This window comes from Pelodiscus sinensis, chromosome 4, assembly GCF_052426305.1.
Source record: "Pelodiscus sinensis isolate ZL-2025 chromosome 4, ASM5242630v1, whole genome shotgun sequence".
Taxonomy (NCBI): domain Eukaryota; kingdom Metazoa; phylum Chordata; order Testudines; family Trionychidae; genus Pelodiscus; species Pelodiscus sinensis.
The window spans coordinates 62803782-62822314 of record NC_143055.1 but is presented as its reverse complement, the minus strand read 5'-3'; the positions used below and the strand labels follow the sequence as shown (position 1 = coordinate 62822314).

The window sequence follows — 18533 nt, the reverse complement described above, 5'->3', positions numbered from 1 at the left end:
TATTACCTTTTCCTTTGAGAAGCTAAGCTGCTTGGCTAATGAACTGTTTTAGAGCAGCCTTTAGTATGGGACCTTCCTATGATAAAACTGTTATGCACACTTGTCTATAATGACTGTTATAAATCAGCAAGCTTCTGCTTTATTGTACACAGCAAACCCAGGAACTCATGAAAGGAATTTGAATACCACTTCAGTAAGAGTTAGGTGGAAATCAGAGACTGTGGAATCAGAGACCCCACTCCCTGTTCAGTTTGTTTCCTGTATGTGTTCTCTTCATGATTCTGAATCTTACAAGTGCTATGGTTACAAACCCAGACCTAAGGGCCTGGATTGGGTTTTGCTCCTCTTTTTTGGAAGTCACAATCATGTTTTCGCCAAGACAGTAAAAAGCGTGATGATCATTTTTGTTCTTTTCCCATTGATTGCCAAATTTAGAAAATAAATGGGAAGTTGTATGTGTGCTTTTCAGTAAGATCCAAAGAGAAGTTAAATGATTGATTTACATTTACACTTTGTTTACTAGACACAAGCATTTGTGTTCACATGGCAACAAAAGCAGCGGGCATAATGGAGTGTCACCTCTTTGGGCTACTGTAAAAGAGGACCTAGATGTCTGGGAACCCAAATGGGCTTGGAAGGAGAGAATAGCTGAACTAATGGGTGATGTTTCTTTGTGGTAAATGTGTAGTGGAGGTGCTCCACAGGGAAGACCTCCAGTGACCAGATAAAGGGCCGGGTAAATGACTTACAAGTAGGTGCTGGATAAAGAAAAAGAACAGGGGACTCCTATGATTGGTACAGCAGAGACCAACTCTGTTACAGCCCACTTTCAGAATCCTATGTGGGGAGGTGGTAATGTCCGATCTATGAGCTGGCTAGGAGACCGGACTGTAAAATGAAGGGGAGTTGGTACATGCCCCAGGTAATGGTTTGAATAATATAGTTGCAACGTGATTACAAACTATATCCGTTGTCTCTTGTTCTTTCAGTGCAGCTAAACAATGAGAACATTAATATGACTTTGAGCCATTAAATCTTGTGTACCTAGAGAACAGAACCCTTTTTAATGTACAAAAATTTGAGTTTTGGAGGTGCAAACTCCTGAACTTGACATTGAGTACCTATTTGTGAACAGTTTTTCTTCAAAGTCTCATCACATGCCTATCGAACCGAGTCAGGATTTTGTAAAATTAAAACTTGGCAAGTAAAAGGAGCCATCTGTGTTGCCCACTAGTTTTATGCCATCTAAAAATACAAAATAATCTAAACAGTGCATGCAGACTGTACATCCCAAAAGTATGTGCTCTTTCTATATTCTACTGTCACTAAATAACTCTAAAAATCTTGAGAAATATACCACTAACATATCCTTTTAGAAATATACCCTACAGATTGTATTCCACATCCATTTTTTGTATAAGCAAGAGAATTTAGAGCATTGGGATTTTTTTTTCATTATCAAGGTTTCTGTGGGTGTTATCTTGATTCTGGATTATGCATTTTTATAAAACAATTTTAAATGTGCAGCCCCAATGGACCTGGATCACATCTTCCTTGCACCACTGAATGGGGAGTTTGAATAAAATAACATCTAACCTCTAAGCATATGAAATCAGCAGGACACATGAGAAGGAGGAGGGTTTTTTTTTCTGAAGTGCCCATTCAACACAGTGGGGGACACTGACTGGCAATAGCAGTGAGATGCAAATAAATACCTGTAAAAGAAATAGGGCAACTAGAGGACATGGAAGGTTCAAAATAGAACAAGTTGAAAGCAAAAAAGGGGAGAGGGGAAAGAAAACAGGAGAGAGGTGAATGAGAGGTACTTGAAAGGCATAATAGGTTACTCCTAGGGAAATTCTATACTGCTGCATGTGTGCAGAAGTCATGTTCCCTCCAGATTTCTTTAATCCCTTCAGAAAACTGATTTCTGGGGAAACAAAGAGTCTGAGAGAACAATCACCTTCCCCAGCAGCATGAGTGCATCATTGCAGTTGCCTAGAAGCAGCTGTGTGAGTGGCAAATCTCTGAAGGTATGTCTACACTACAGTTATTTAAAAATAACTCATGATATTTTAAAATAAAGGTGAGTGTCCGCACAGTAAGCACATCATTTAAAAAAAATCAAAATAATGGGCTTATTTCAGAAAAATAAACCCTCACATCATGAGAATCACACCCATTTCAAAATAACTATTTCATAATAGAGTGAATATGGGCGGTACAGCTGACTTGCTTCAAAATAATTGGCCTCCAGGGCTTTGCACAATTCTATATAGAATCTCAAAATTCCATATAGTTTACCTTCCCCTGCAGCCTTTAAAGGTGCAGGAAGAAAGGGAAGTGTTTGTGGCACCACTCCAGCCCTGCCAGCTCTGTGCCACAGAGCAGCATTTATCAGTTCAGCCATGAGCGACCGCAACACTATCACCAAGCCCCTGAGGGCTGCCAGCAAGCCAGCACCCAAACCCTTGCCCAGGGTGAAAAAAGAAGGTCTTTTCCTAGTCTGGTGTTGAGATACTGGATCTCACTGAGGACTTCAGCGAGGAAGCTAACATCCAAGATCTCTGTACCAGATGAAGGAATGCAGATGTCTGTGGCCAACAGCCTGGCCCAGAAGCAGATGCACATGAAAATAAAAGAACTATGCCAGGCCTACACAAAGGCCAGGGGACAAAGTTCCTGATCAGAGGTGGCACCACAGTCTTGCCGCTACTTTGAGCAGCTGCATCACATCCTGGAAGAGGGTCAGTTCCTTCTCCCCCCCCAGTTGATTCCATCTTGGAGATGCCAGGTGTCAGCCTCCAGGAAGGTGGGGCTGTGGATGAGGCCGAGATGAAGGAGGAGGAAGAGGAGTCAGGCCAAGACATGATGCCCGCCAACCAGAAGGTTCTCATCTCCCAGGAGCCCAGGATGTGTCTCAGGCCTCAGACAAAACGGGGGGAAGGCCTATCAGGTGAGTTCCATCACTTTTCCTATCTATACACAGGGACAGGTGACTGCAAGGGGCTGCGCGCTCCTCGCTTAGCCTGGGAATCGCACAGTAGCCTGTGTGCATGGATTCACATGAAGCACCAGTCTGTGGGGGAGAGCCCCATGAAGCTGCCATACAGGAACCAACCGCTCCTTCTCACAAGGTTTCTGCACAGGCCTGCCTTACCCTGGACTCCATGGTGGGCCACCTTCCCACCACAAGCCACCATTAAGAAGTCTGGGGTCAGTGAAAAACACAGCAAAGCCACACACAACACAGGCTCATGACCTCACTCTTGGGGCAACATCTGCTCCCAATGAAGTTCAATGAGACAGAGAACACTGATCCCCTGCAGGGGAACCTGCTGGGGGAAGACGGTTCCAGTATAACCTCCCCAGCAAGTGGCATCTGCTGCTCACACACACTTCTCCAACACCCTCCCTCCTCTCCTCCAGCAGGCAGGGATACAATTTTTCTTTCTGGGGGATGCTTACACTGGCATGTTTGTCACAGAGGGAAGCTGAGCTGCCCCATCATTTCCCCCCCACTTCCACCCACAGGCTTCTGGTTGGCTGGCACCATCCCATGCCTGCATGAACCCAGGGCATAGGGGTAGCAAGGCTTCTCCAGGATGCCTAGGCCACAGATGGTCTTGCTTGAAGCACTTCACTGTCTGAAACAAAACTTTTTGGTGTCAGCTAACATGTTAGGGCTAAGATCATGCATACTATCTTCTGAGATAACTGACCTTCTCACTTTTCTTCACAGCTGGACCAGATGCTAGTGGGGCACATGGAACACCCCCCTTGCTATTCTCCTGATCCCACAAGACCCACTAGCAGGGGCAACCCCAAGACAACCTGGTGAAGGAACACCTGGAATGTCTTTGTTCCCTCAACAGGAACTTTTAGGAGGACTGAAAGGAGTGCCATACTGACCAGGAGCTTCACTGCACCACCTGGGAGCAGCTGTCCTGGCAGCATGAGAGCATGTGCATGGCATACACCAATGCCATCGAGCACAAGGTCACTACCATAGAGCAGTCCTTCCCAAGTCATCCCTGCACCTGCTCCTGTCCCTACTTCCCAGCTTCTCCTCTTAGCCTCCCTGGGACTGCCAAGGGCCCCACACATGAGGCAATGGGATGATCCCAGGCAGGCACCACTTCCAGCCCCATCTCTGAGCCACTGCTCCCTCCTCTCTCTTCCTCCCCTCAGGTTCTTTCTCCAGTCCCTCCCCAGTTCTAGTGTCCCCAAATAAAAATCAGTTTGTTTCAAATGAAAAGACTTTTTTATTTGGTCTGCAGCAGTGAAGGGAGGAGGAAAGGCACACAGGAGCTACGCAGAGGCCTCTTCTGACATGCTCCCCCAGGCCTTCCCACATCTGGTCTTGGCTGAAACTTTCCCTCCAGGTATCCCAGATATGCACAGCCTCTTTATGGGCTTGCTGGATGGCAGAGGTGCATTGTTGCTCAAAAGTCCTTTCAGGCTGCTCAGACTCTGTCCCCCACTCTGGCAGGAAAGTCTCACCCTTGTTCTCACACCAATTGTGGAGGACACATCAGGTCACCCCTATCTGGAGGATGTTCTGGTTGCTGAGGCAGGTGAGGAGGCACTGGAGCCTCCCTTTGAGGCAACCAAAGGTGCCCTCTACCATGATACAGCTCCTGCCGAGTCTGGCATTGAACTTTTCTTTGTTGGGGCCCAGGAGTCCTGTGTGGGGATTCATTAGCTAGCGGAACAAGGGGTAGGTTGTGTCTCCCACGATTCAGATAAACATTTCCATGTTCCTGACCCTGATGATGCAGTTGGGAAAAAAATGCCAGTATTCATCTTCTGGAACAGGCTGGATTTCCTGAAGATGAAAGCAGGCTCCGGTGGTCCATGATGGCCTCCAGAATCATTGAAAGGTAGCCCTTCTGATTGATTTTATCGGAGGCCTGGTGGCTGGGGACCAGGACGGGATTGTGAGTGCTGCCAATGCCCCCCTCCACCACACGGGGAAGCCCATGGTGGCACAGCAGGATGGCATGGATGGCCCTTGCCCCTGTAGAAGGTATAGAGAATCACAGCATTGCAGGAGGCCTCAGGAGTTTCCTGAGACCAAGCCCCTTCCCACAGCAGGAGCAACCCCAACTACCCCATTCCCAGCAGGACTTTATGAAGGCAGGACTGAAAAACCTTCAGAGGGGGCGATTATACACACACACACACACACACACACACACACACCCCTTCCATTCCAGTGCTCCTCCACCCTCCTGGGACAACAGCAAGAGAGTCATACCTTCATGATCATGGCCTCAACGGTTGATCTCTTCATGCCAAACTGGTTGCTGATGGAGCTGTAGCTGTCTGGCATGGTGAGCTTCCAAATAGCTATGGCGACATGCTTCTGGAAGGGGATGGCAGGTCGCACATGGGAGTCTCGTTGCCAGAGGGCAAGGGCAAACCACTTGCACAGTTCCAGGAAGGTGCCTTTCTGTATGTGAAAGTTCTGCTGGTCATCCTACCATTCCATGATGATCTGATCCCACCAGTTGCTACTGGTATCCTCGCACCAGAAGCACTGGTGTACAGGGACTTTGGTGCATGAGGAGCTCCTGGATGTGGGTGAGGAGATTCCCCATTCCAGGTTAGTTGTCATCCTCAAACAGTGCCACAAGTGCAGCCTGCATGAACTGTGCCAGGAGTTGCAGCAACAGGTCTAAGAGCCAGTTACTGCTTTACAGCATTTCTGCCCCCATAGTAGGGATGCTATGGCATCTGCAAGGGCAACCAGAGCATGTGGTGTTGTGTTTGCTGTCCCTTAAAGAGGTGAGCAATGGAGAAGGGAGCCCCTTTAAATGCTAGCCTCAGGCAGCAGTTCCAGGCAATGACTGCTGTCCTGATACCCTGCCCAGATTGCTACCAGGGGACCTTAAATGTGATTGAGGCTCCAGTCAGTGTGGATGTGCTATTTCCATCTAGATCTGCACTATTTTGATGAGATTTGTAGTGTGAACCTATTTCAAAGTAGTGATTTCAGAAGTTGTAATCAAATTTATTTTGAAAGAATGCTGCTGTCTAGATGTGCCCTGAGAGGGGTCAGTGCCTGGGGATGTATCAATTGGTGGCTCCTGCCCTGTGCCAGGCTCAGCTGCTAGCTCCCTCTGGGTTAGGGTTGGGAGGCAGACGAGACTTTTTCATCTCATACAAGGAGCAGCTGGGGAGAAATGGAGATATCTTACATTAGAGGAAAACTAAGAAAGATATGTGCTCAAAATGAAAAGGCTGCACTTAAGATTATTCTTGGTTATACTGCTGTTAAGGGCAGGGTTTTTCAGATAACTCTAATAGCAGCTCCAGCTTGCATTCCAAATAGTGAAGGCATGGAAAGGTCATTGTCTTGGCCCCACCTTTCATAAAATTATCACCCATTCATTCATTTTTGCTTGCTCTGAAACAGTGCAGCTCCTTCATATGGGACTTTCTGCCTCAGCACAATACTTTGCTATACTTTGTAATTTGAAAGAGTAATTGCTAACACAAAATGGATTCCTTGAGGCTCCCTTCCATGGTTTTTATGGGCACTGAAGTGAGGCTGACCAGTCTGTAGGATAATGCAAGATGACCTAAGAAATGAAAGATTCAGATTTCATTGCAAATGTTCATGATTTTTCACTTCAAAATAAACATGTTCGGAATGAAAATTCTTGAAACATTCAATTTTTATTTGAAAATGGGAATTTTTCTGATGTAAACAATTTGTCTGAAAAATACAGAATTTCGGTGTGCTATGTTTATGGTGTCAACATAGTTATTGCATGAAAAATGTACGCTTTAGGAGATATAATGGATTGGAATTGGGTAATTGTTTATGCTTGGTACTAATGTCTTCATTATTTATATTTTAGTGCTTAGTGACTCTCCATTTCATTGACTGTCTCATCTGAAAACCTATCTAATCTAACATGCTTTTTTTATAGATCTTTTTAACTTCATAGTTATATTTAACTTGATAACTTGCGGCCGTTTGTGTGAGATGTAGTGTGTACAGAGTTTACTTTATTTTGAATCGACATATTAGCTGCGAAGTAGGTGCAGATCACTCTTGTGCTTCCTCTATATAGTTTTTCTTTTTCCATAAAAATGAGGGAGTAAATTCTTAGTCATTTGAGACAAAAGTGTAATTACTAATGTGTGTGTTGCATTAAATATAATCTGCTTGGCTGTCATATCAACGTTACCTGAGTCACTTCAGCATAAAAGCTAGGTGTTTAGAAACACTACTGTTGACACAAGAGTACTTAAATTGTTCATTGAGACCTACCCCTTTTCAATGTAGCTTCAAGGCATTCTGGCTTAGTTCTGAATCACTGAAGCAAAATTGGAGCATCTGGATGTGGTATCAAAATAGCCCAGGCAACCTCAGTGCAGCACCCAAGTGGATAATCTCGACATAGAACACAAACACTGCATTACTGGTTGCCGGAAGGCTACAGTTCACCTTCCTCTGAAATACAGGGCAGAAAAATTGCCCGAAAAGCTAAATGATGATACTTTTTCCTTGGTGTCTCTTACTTTTTAGACAATCACCCAAATACGTTTGTTTGGGTGGTTGTAAGGCATTTCATTCAAATCCTCTGATTCTCAGTTGGTTTAATCCATTGCTCGTCTCCCTCCAGAACAGATCAGACACTACATATTTCATTCATATGTGAACCATAAGCAAAAAATAAGTATCCTATGGATGATGGTATTTCTGGATTCCATTACTGGAAGATGGAGCATTATGTTGGTTTAATTGTTCATTAGCAATGTAATGTGTATCATATTACAGTATGTAAAGGGTCTTCATTTTTGTGGACTCTATGGAATGATATTTCCTTTCCTTTGTTTTTCTCTCATAGGTTGTCGATGAAATTTGATTCTATAAACAGCCTTAACAGTTTTCGTAAGTAAATTCTTTTCTTTCTTCCAAACAATGCAAGCTTTATACAGATGCATTTATTTTGTTTTGATTAATTTTGAAATGTTACTGAACTTCTAAAATAGTCTTTTGTACATCTTTGCAGCTTTCTAATGGGGTCAGAATTGAGTTCAGTGCCAATTTCCCTGAAAACTGGTGAATAATCAAGAGCCATGTGACCTCTGTGGCTTTAAATACCACCCTTAGGGCAGATGACTCTTGCCCCAGGCAGGAATAGTTTGTGAGACCTGGGGCTATCGGGTTGGGAAGTGTAGCTGCTAACATCCTAAGCATTCTACCTGATAGCAGACCTCCCTCAGAATGTCACCTTTTACAGCCTTTATAAAGATAATCTGCAGTTTTACTAATGTACATAACTCGACTTCAGGAACCTATATAGAAGCTGCATCTTGCAATTTCTTTCATGTTTGCTCTTTTTTTGTGGAGGTGCATATAAGGGATGATTCTGCCCAGGATCATGTCTAAAAGTCTGCATCATCATTTTGGGCTTCAGTAATTTCTTTTGCACTCATTTTTGAATAAACACTAAAGGAATATAATTAATTGCACATTGACTTGGAACAATTGAAAAAAGAGACTGATACACACCACTGCTCTGTATTACTTATTACTATTATAAATGCAGTAGCAAATGAATTCAGGTTAGAACACTTCAAATAAGTGTGGCACTTTGTCTAACATGTCTAACTACCATTAATTTAGTTAATATTCATTGTAACTACACTGATCATAATGAATTCATTTAGCATTAATGTGAACATTATATATCCTTTTAGGAACTCCATTGTAATTCAGCAATAATTAATGTACATATTAAATGAAGTGTTACCACACAAAGCTATTACAGAGCTGTGTGTGTTCATTTTAAATGCTTTAAAACAAGTTTGATCTGATCAGTATGTTTGTTGTTCTCAGAATGCTGCAATGATACCTTCTAGATTTCCAAAAGATTTTTCATATTTGAAGCCCTCTATTAACCTTTTAAGATAGATTCCACATTTACAAGTCTATTGATCCATGTATAACTTAATCAGTAAGACAGGGCATATCATGCTATAGTGATGAATGTTGCTACTCTTTTGTTATATTGTGAGTCCAAGATGACGCAGCCAAAATCATCAAAGAAATCTAAGGAGGAACATTTGTAATATACTTTGTGTATATGAATAATAATACCTGCTGGTGCTTGGCCAGGGAAAGAAGGATATTACTGCTATCCTCTATTAAGGGGGAGTCTTATTCAATGGATAAAAGGCCTTTGTTTTAAAAATTGAGAGACAAGGGTTCTAGTCCTACCTCCCAGTGAAAGGGTACATATGATTTGTCTAGTAATTATCCCTACTGTCTGCAGCATGTATATTGGTTACAAAATGTACCACTTTTTTATGGTGTGGAAAGTCTTACTTCAGAACATTTTAAATATCTTATTATTAATTGTAATAGTACTGTGCCTTTCTGTGGTATTTTCTATAGGGAGCTCAGAGACCTTTATAGACATTAATGTCTTAAGCTTCCTAGCATCACTGTGCAGTAATAACTGAGACTATTTCCATTAAAGAGGAAGGAACAAAGGCTCAGAGAGGCTACCTTTCCAATACATTACTGAATATATCACAAAGAATACTACACAAGAGTTTGGGCCAGGAAATGAAGAGGAATATCATATCCAACTGAAACTGCCTGAGAACTGCATACATGTCAAAAATTAATTACAGCTGGTCTCCAAGTTACAAATGGTCATTTTACAACCATTTGTACTTATGACCAAACCTCCCATTAAGCGGTTGTAAAGGTGGTCCCTGAGTTACGAACACGATCCACACTTACTAACAGAGCAGTTGCATGTAAACGAATGGGGCCCAACTTACGAACACTTCAAGTTACAACTGAGTGTTTGGTCCGTAACTTGTTCGTAAGTCAGGGACCAGCTGTATTTCATTTCTTAAAAAAATGAAGGGCAAAAGCAGGCTAATTATGGTATCTAATAACTGGGATGTAACCTGATATTTGTTATAAATAGTCCTGTTTATGATTAGTGTATTTAGGCCCAAGGTTTTTTGTATGTATTTAGATAGGTTTGATTGTGGCTTTCAGTAATCTAAGTAGATAATTAAACCTTTAAAAGTAAATGTAGTTCAGCTGCATTTTATGCAAAAACTACTTAGAATCATTTAAAGTATAGTATCTATATGGTGGGCTAGGATGAAAGTGAGACCATAACATGTGTGAGTATTCTTCATTAGTTTCTGACTTATCAGAACTCTTGGTACTAATTTTAAGTGTCATTATGAATGTCTTCTATAATCAGGTTAAATTTTTTTGCTATAATTGACTTGTCACTTCAGTATTGGAAATGCCTTTCTCTCTGCGGCAGATGATACATCACACTTTTATTCAATTACCAACTTCCTGATTCTTTCCAAGATTGTATCTGAAGTTTTGGAATTCAAATGTAAGTTGCCCCTCCCTTCTATACATATCTAAGTGATAAGATCTAGTCTGCCTAAGAGAAGACATACCATTGATACTCTCCAGTTGAAGGCTTATAACCATCTTTTGCAGCAGTCTGATTTAGGGTATTCTATATTTGTACTCTTTCATCTGTTGACTGCTTTTGTCAGCATTGGGTAGCCTTTTGGAACTTTTAGAGCAGATGGTAGGACTATCTGCAAGCGTTCTCTCAATAGTTCTTCTGGATTGCTGCCAATTAGGTACGTGTTCCGCTCTGCTAAGCATGGGTTCTCTGCATTGTATCATTATATGCCATTCATTTAGGATCCTCCTTTTCTAATATCAGTATAATTCTTTGCTTCATTTGTCAGCCTTGACTTATGACTAGAGATGGAAAAATTTTTCAGGTGAAACTATCTGTGAATTGGACATTCTTTCCCCCAGATTTTGGGGAGGGAGAGAGACTTAAATTCACTAAATGACTAGGGAAGGCAATGATGGCAATCTCTTTAACTTTTAGCCCCATGATAGGATATTCATTTGAATATGGGAAACCTGGAAAGTCTCCCTCTGCCTGAGGTAGAACAGAATTTTGAACTTGACTCTGTCACATGGCAGGAGAGTCCTCTAATCCATTGGGCTGGAGGACATTTTAGTGTCTGTCAATCTCGCCTATTGAAGCTGTTCTATTTTTTTAAAAAATAAACTTCAGGAGGTAGCCGAGTTAGTGTGTACAGGATAAACTTCAACAACAACAAATAGCCAGGTAGCACTTTATAGACTAACAAAACATGTAGATGGTATCATGAGCTTTCATGGGCACAGCCCACTTCTTCAGATAGCTGGAGTATTGAGTTTAGGCTATCCAGACCCAAAATAAATAGGGGAGAAGGGAGAGGGGAAAAGGAAAAACATGGAAGGCAGCGGGAAAAAAGAAGCAGAGGATATGTAAATATCAAAGGGAAAACCCAAAAGGTTAAACTGGTAATCTGTAAGCACCTAAACATTGGGGAGTTAAAAGAAGCAGATAAGGATCATAGGATAGCAATTAATAGAGGAAGTGTACTTGCACAGAATCTACACAGATAAAGAACTGTTGGCACCTTCATTATTTGTTTGGTTGATAATGTCCCAGACATCCATTATCTTGATTGAGGCCAGAGGTGTGAGAATTAAATTTGTGGATGAATTGTAATTCCAACCCTTTTCTGTGTATTTGTCTTGTAGAATTGGTCTGTAATAAGACAGCCTCTTGGAGATCTTTTAAAGTGTGACCAGGTTGACTGAAGTGTTCCCCAACAGGTTTCTGTATGTTCCCTTTATGGATATCTAATTTATGTCCATTGATTCTTTCCTGTAGGACTGTCCAGTTTGTCCAATATATATTGCGGTGGGGCATTGCTGGCATTTGATGGCTTAGATCAAATTACTGGATGTGCAGTTAAATGAGCCTCTGATTTGGTAGTTTACGTTGTTGGCTCCAGTAATGAATTTGATAGTATAGATATGTAGGCAGAGTTGGCACCGTGGCTGATCAGTAATTACTCATTGGAGCTTGGACTTGAACTTGACTCCCCTCCCATCTGAGGTGAGTGCCCTAACCATCAGGCAATAGTCATCCATATGCTCACTCTCTGGCCCAGTGGGTAGTCGTAGTCATCCATGAACCTTTTTTTGGAGAAGAAAGTCTTCATTTTCAACCAACTTATTTATTATATATGGTTCTTCCTGTACTTTTGAACAAGACTGTGGCTTTACTGCATATAATATGTAAGGAATAGCATATTGTGCTGTCATCTCTGTGGCAGTATGGATTCATTTTTTGAGAGAAATGTCTTGCTTGTACCTGCAATTGGAATTTTAGTCTATTACTACTTGGGGTGTTGTAGTTTCTCAAATAGTAGTGACAAACAATAGATTCATTGATGTTGGCATAATGTTTTCTAATAATTTCTAACAACTGACTTTTTTTGCTGATGTCTTAAAGTCATTTCTCTGCATTTTTCTCCTCTTTCCCATTTTCTAAAAACCTTAATGGCATTTCAGGCCTCTGTTCTTGTTTCCAAATTTACTTTTCCTGACCTACCCTGTTTATTACCTTTAAACCTACAGAATTCCATCCTGAGAGAAGGATGAAATCACATCCATGAAAATGTGGTCATGTGACTCCCCAGTGAAGCCAATCTGGGTATGAGTGCACAGGTTAATCTGCCTGGGTCTGATTTCAGGATTGGGACCTAACAGTATTTTTGTATGTTTTTTATTTTGATTTAAAAGTAAATCTTTTGATTTGCTTAGTATAACCAAATAAACCATAACAGCCCAGTTCTGGGGAGAAAAATTATTCCCAGTTGCACAATACTTATTTTTAATACAAACAATATATCTATTAAAATGAACTTGTTTTAAAGGTGTGAATGACAGTAATTGTGGCTCTGCCATGGGTACATTACAGGAGAGGCAACTGCACCAATTACAGCATCATTCCAATGAGAAAATGTCTGTTATCATCGTTATTTTGTTAAAACTATTGTTTTAATATTTGCAAAAGCATTACAGGAATCAGTTGTCTGTCATTGCCTTACTACCTCTATACTGCTTCTACACTTTATTCTAAAGTTTGCCTTCAATTTTACACATGATTCAGACACTATTTTTAATCTATAAGATAAAACTGCTTCATGAAACTAAAGAATATAACAACTTGTTATCATTTTACATCTTATAAATAATGGAACATTTTCAGGTTTCAATTATTTTATTTTGTCACATTTTTTAATACATAAAGGCATCTCAAGATGACAACTACAGACCTGTGTAAGAATTATATCAGAGTTTATCATTATTAAAAGTATTTATTTCATGAAAAATAAATTTGATGCATTACAGATTTTTCTAGGATATATTTGATTGTCTATTTTTGTTCTTCCATTATAGCATCATGCAGATCAAGAAAGTGGCATCATTGTAAGTGTCACTACAAATTACTTACTCAAGTCTCACTGAGACACAATGGACAATTCTTCAACCCAAATATTTTTAAAAAACTCTGTTATGTCTGGGCCAAAATCAAATCATTCAATTGAATTTCAAGGCTTTTTGGTTCCATTTAAATCTCTAGATCTGATCCTACCTTTTTGTTTCTAAGTGAGAGAGAAGATATTTGGCATTTATGTATAACCAAAATTCTACAAAGACAGACCTTTTCATGATGATGTAACCTAAAGTTGAAGGAATTGTGAAAGGTTGAATACGTTGGCAAAATTTCTGCCATTTGAAGTGAAAATTTCTTATGAGTTTGTGGGAAGGTGCAGGGTGTAAGTAGGGAGAGAAGAAGGAAGGGGAATAGGATGTATGTGAGGATGGGCAGTACAGAAAGGAGGAATGGTAGAGGATATAGGAATGGAGGCAGGGGGATGGGCCATGTACGGGTTGGGAGGAGTTAGTGAAGGATGGGGGTATAGGAATGGAGGAAAGTGGTGGGGGTAAGGATAGGCAGTGTGGGGTGGGGAGGAGTTAGGGAGGATGGAGAGTGTAGGAATGGAGGATCAAATTGAAGTACAGGTTGTGGGGTAGAGAGATGGGGCTGGCCCGGTCTCACCCCTGCCCTATTGCTGGGGGGCAGAGGAGCAGGGGCTTGGACAGCCTTGGCCCTGCCTGATGGATGAGGAGAGAGCCAGGGCTGGCCAGGCCTTGGCTTGGTGGCTGGGGGCAGGGAGGGGAGATCCATGACTGCCTACCCCCCGAGAGAGGGTGATTAGCGAGCATAGTGAGCTGGGGACACAGCCCCCTAATATTTCATCTGAATATATCTTACAGAAGATGAGGTGGTGTTTAAGAGTCTCTTTGCATTCCAACCTGCAATATACGGTACCACTGACACTGAGTTATGGAAATGCCTTGAGCAGCCATGTTTGTGTAAATTCTTGGTGATTCTTCAAGAGCATGTCTCTTCAAGGCAGTTCTATACCTCAGCGCCAAGGGCACTATATCATACAAATGTGAACGCCAGCTTTCAAACAAAAATAGTGTCTGCTGAGGAACATCTTTCCCCCTTCATTTTGAGGGAAAGTCAAATCTTCCTGCAAATTCTTTAGTGAAGCTAGCTCATTTTCTCATAACTGAATCTCCACACTATAACTCTAGCTTTCACTGATATCTAGAAGTCTCAGCCCAGAGATTTATTAAGCTTTAACATGGAATTTCCACTGAGGAGGTGGTGAGATGTGTGGGCTTGCATGATGATGGTTTTTATGGTTTTGGTTGTGTGATTATTTTTAAGTGTACTATTTGTTTAAAAGTTTGCCTAAAATCTATTAATCCCTTGCATGCAAAACAGGAGAAACCCTCATTAAGGAAACACTGTATAACTCCAGGTTTCTGTTGTTTAGAATTGAAAAGTGAATGTGTGGTCTGGAGACAAACCAGTGGAATGGCCAGCAGGTCCAAACACAGCATAAAATATTTAAGGAATGGAGATGGGAATATTAAAGGCTTCATAAAATTCTACTCTTCATCAGTTTTAATAACAGTGAAAGCTTGGATAAAGTGGTTGAGAATTCTGGCAATATACAGTTGCTCAAACTTGACTTGTAGGATTAGGATTTGGGCCTGTGAAAGTATATAGTTCTTTAAAAAGTGTCTAAAAGAGTTATTAAACACATATGTACCATGACATGCTTTAATCCAGAGCCAGTTTTTATAACTGCATGTAAGCCTTGTGAAATACAGTATTTAAAATGGAAACGTTTAATAGTCCTTTACCGTAGGAGCTAGTAGGCACTAATAATGAAACAGCTAAGATTTTAGTATGGGACACTTTTATTTTCTTGTTAGGAGAGCTGTTATACAGCTTGAATTCCTGCCAGATTTTTTCTGGCCAATGTCTCCTCATGTTTGTGCCAGCAAGAGGTTGCTGACTAATCAAATTATCTTCCAGCAGATTACGCAGAAATGTTTCTCTTCCTTTTCAAACTAGTCCAAATGGTCATATTCTCAAACAATGAAAAACAGACTGTTCTCAGTCTTCAACCACTCCCTAAACATTTGTATTGCCCCCCCAAAAAAGGGGGGGGAGTAGGGAAGTGGGGAGTCATGGATTTGGAATGAATTTACCTTCCACCAAATAAAATTTCCTCATGAAATATTTGTCACTTGCAGTCATGATCTGACTACAAGAAGATCATCTGAAAAATGGAAATGACAGAGTGATATACTACATTCAGTTAATATTTAAAAATGCATATGCTTTCAAATAAACACATTGTGTCCATTATGCTATGTTTGTTTCAGACACAACAGGCTTATTCATAACACACTTCTAGTGAGGTCTGCCTCTTAGAAATTTACAAGGAACAATGAACCATAATCTTTTAGATAACTTCCTAAATATTCCCTGTTAGTGAAGACCCATGTCCCATTTGGTATGTTAGAACTATATTTTGTGCTGTGGACCATGACATTTTAAAGCTCTGCTCCTGCTCAAATATTCTTTCACCTCCCATTTCAGTCAGTTTGTCAGTCTCCTGATCCTTGTGTAATTTGTTTTGAGACTACATTTAATTTACTTTATGCTGTTGCCAAATTTTGAATTGTCAGTATGCTTCAGGTGCAATAAAGACAGAATTGTAAGGGAAATACTAGAGGTGGCGTTCTTTCTAGCTGGGCAACGGACAGTCAGTATTTTCAACACTTAAGGGAGCAAGAAATGTGACTTGGCACTCAGAGGACAGTTGAAGGATTTGGTAAAGAGGAAAGAATGCATTTGGGCAATAGCAAAGGTGACTCTTAAAATTCTGAGGGAGGAAAGAGGTTTGAATTTTTTTTTCTCCACAGCAACATGGGCCAACTGCGACTAACACCTGTTTCTATCACTTCATCCGACAATAGCAAATAAGCACACTATTGTGTTTTTACTGGAAGTAATCAGTACATTTCTATGCTTAAATTATCATACTTCAGTTAACAACCTGTTAAAGCATATGGAAAGAGTTAATGTCAGTTTGAGTTAATGTATCGACCTATTTGCTGACTCGGGCACACATCACATCTCAGTTACTTTAGTTTCATGTTTTCCAAGTTATCCTTACAGCCAGCTACTCAATTTCTTTTAAGTGAAAGCTTAGATTTTTGAGCATTTTATGCAGCAACTGAAAAAGAAGCTGCACTTACAAGGTTGTTTGTGGCCACACAACTCCCTTATTTGTAAAACTCAGTATATAGACCATATTTGTCAGAGTGCATACTTTTTCTCAAACTGTAACAATATTTTTCATTAATCATTTAAATATTAAATATCTGAAATACTCCCAATATTGGCACCAGAATTTTGGCCCACTCCGTTTTAATTCTACCATGTCTTATTTTACAAACAGAGCATATAAGTGTTCTTGATAAACCTTTTGTATCTGACAACACTGAGTGATGATAGCACACTTAGGTTTTCCTTGTTTATTTACTTAGCTAACTTTTCCTTTATGAATTTGAAATTTCAAGAGCCATTTTAGAAAAGCATAGTTGGTTTGGATATGCTTTCTCCCACAGAGGTAACAATGCAAGTGATCTTATTGATCTGATAGTAACCATACTTTTCTTCTGATTAGGCAGTAATGTTTCTCATCAGAAGAGAGAGGGAAAGTGTGTTTTTATTTGCATGTTAAATTCCTCTCATTCGTCAGCTGGGCTGTTTAGAGACTGTTGAAAATATTACTGGATTGCCATCTTTGGAGGGCGAGAGCATCTAGGACAATGGATTAGGGATTCATGTTGGGACTCAGTTCTAAGTTGTTCAGGGCAGTTTAATGCACCAGATGCACCTTGAACTATTTCTCTTTTTTTTTTAAGGCTTAATTACACCCAACAGGTACAAATCTAAGGCCTTGTATATACTATGGTGGGCTGTTGACCTAAGTTACGCAACATCAGCTACATAAGTAATGTAGTTGAATGTGACATACTTGGGTTGGCTTCCTGTGGTATCTCTACTGCAGAAAATCAACAGATGACTCTCTCCGGACGGCTCTGCTTACATTTCTCATTTTGGTGGAGTGTACTGCAGTCAATGGAAGAGCATTCGGTTTTCAATTTATCAATAAATCAACTCCCACTGGATTGATCACTACTACAGTGGATAGTGAAGACATTCCTTGAGTAAGCAGCAATGTGAGCTGCAAACTTCAGTGGAGATACTGAAGTGGGGTACTACCTCCTCAAGCCCTAAATTCAGGAGGAGTTAATAATAGAATCATAGAATACTAGGACTGGAAGGGACCAGTCCCCTGCCCTTATGGCAGGACCAAATACTGTCTAAACCATTCCTGATAGACATTTATCTAACCTACTCTTAAATATCTCCAGAGATGGGGATTCCACTCCCTCCCTGGGCAATTTATTCCATTGTTTGATTACCCTGTCAGTTAAGAACTTTTTCCTAATGTCCAACCTAAACCTTTCTTGCTGCAGTTTAAGCCCATTGTTTCTTGTTCTATCCTCAGAGGCCAAGGTGAACAATTTTTTCTTTATTGGTAATTTCATCAATTTGGTAGGGGAAAAATTCTCATCTAAGCTATTGGGACTTCAAACTTTAATGAAAAATATGTTATGCGTAAAAGAGGCACACAGTTATTTTTCAGGGGGATAAGGCAACAAACTGCATTTATTGATAATGTAACAAAGTAGCATATGCATTTACACACACACACACACACACACACACACACACACACTCAGCCTGTTGATGCTATAGTTATTGGTCTGTTTCTCGACCCAATTTATTTGCCAGATAGGCTGAGAATGAGGGAGAAGCTGGGTTCTTGTCAGTCTGGACTGATGCTCCATATCATAGCAGGATGGAACCCAAAGAATAATACTAGATACCCCATCCTTTATAGGATTTTTCTTTCCATGAAAGAACAAAATAACTATGAGCACTTTAAAGACTAACAAGATGGTTTATTAGGTCATGAGCTTTCGTGGGCCAGACCCACTTCCTCAGATCAATATGTGCAAGGAGGTTTAACGATAGTTCGAATTAGGAGCTTTAATTTGAACTACCTAGTCCGTGCCATGTGTAGCCGCGGGCAGGTAGTTCGAACTACGGGGCATTTAAAAATGGCAGCGCCCGGAAACATGCAAATGA

General features: G+C 40.7%; 1 protein-coding gene across 2 annotated transcripts in view; it reads left to right on the top strand.

The window, feature by feature from the left end:
* Positions 1-18533, top strand: part of TENM3 (teneurin transmembrane protein 3) — a 2279325-nt gene that overhangs the window by 896950 nt on the left and 1363842 nt on the right. For both annotated transcript variants that reach the window (XM_075930245.2, XM_075930244.2), the window contains one exon: positions 7866-7909. The gene's annotated coding sequence lies outside the window, so the exon portion shown is untranslated. The remainder of the gene's footprint in view (positions 1-7865; positions 7910-18533) is intronic.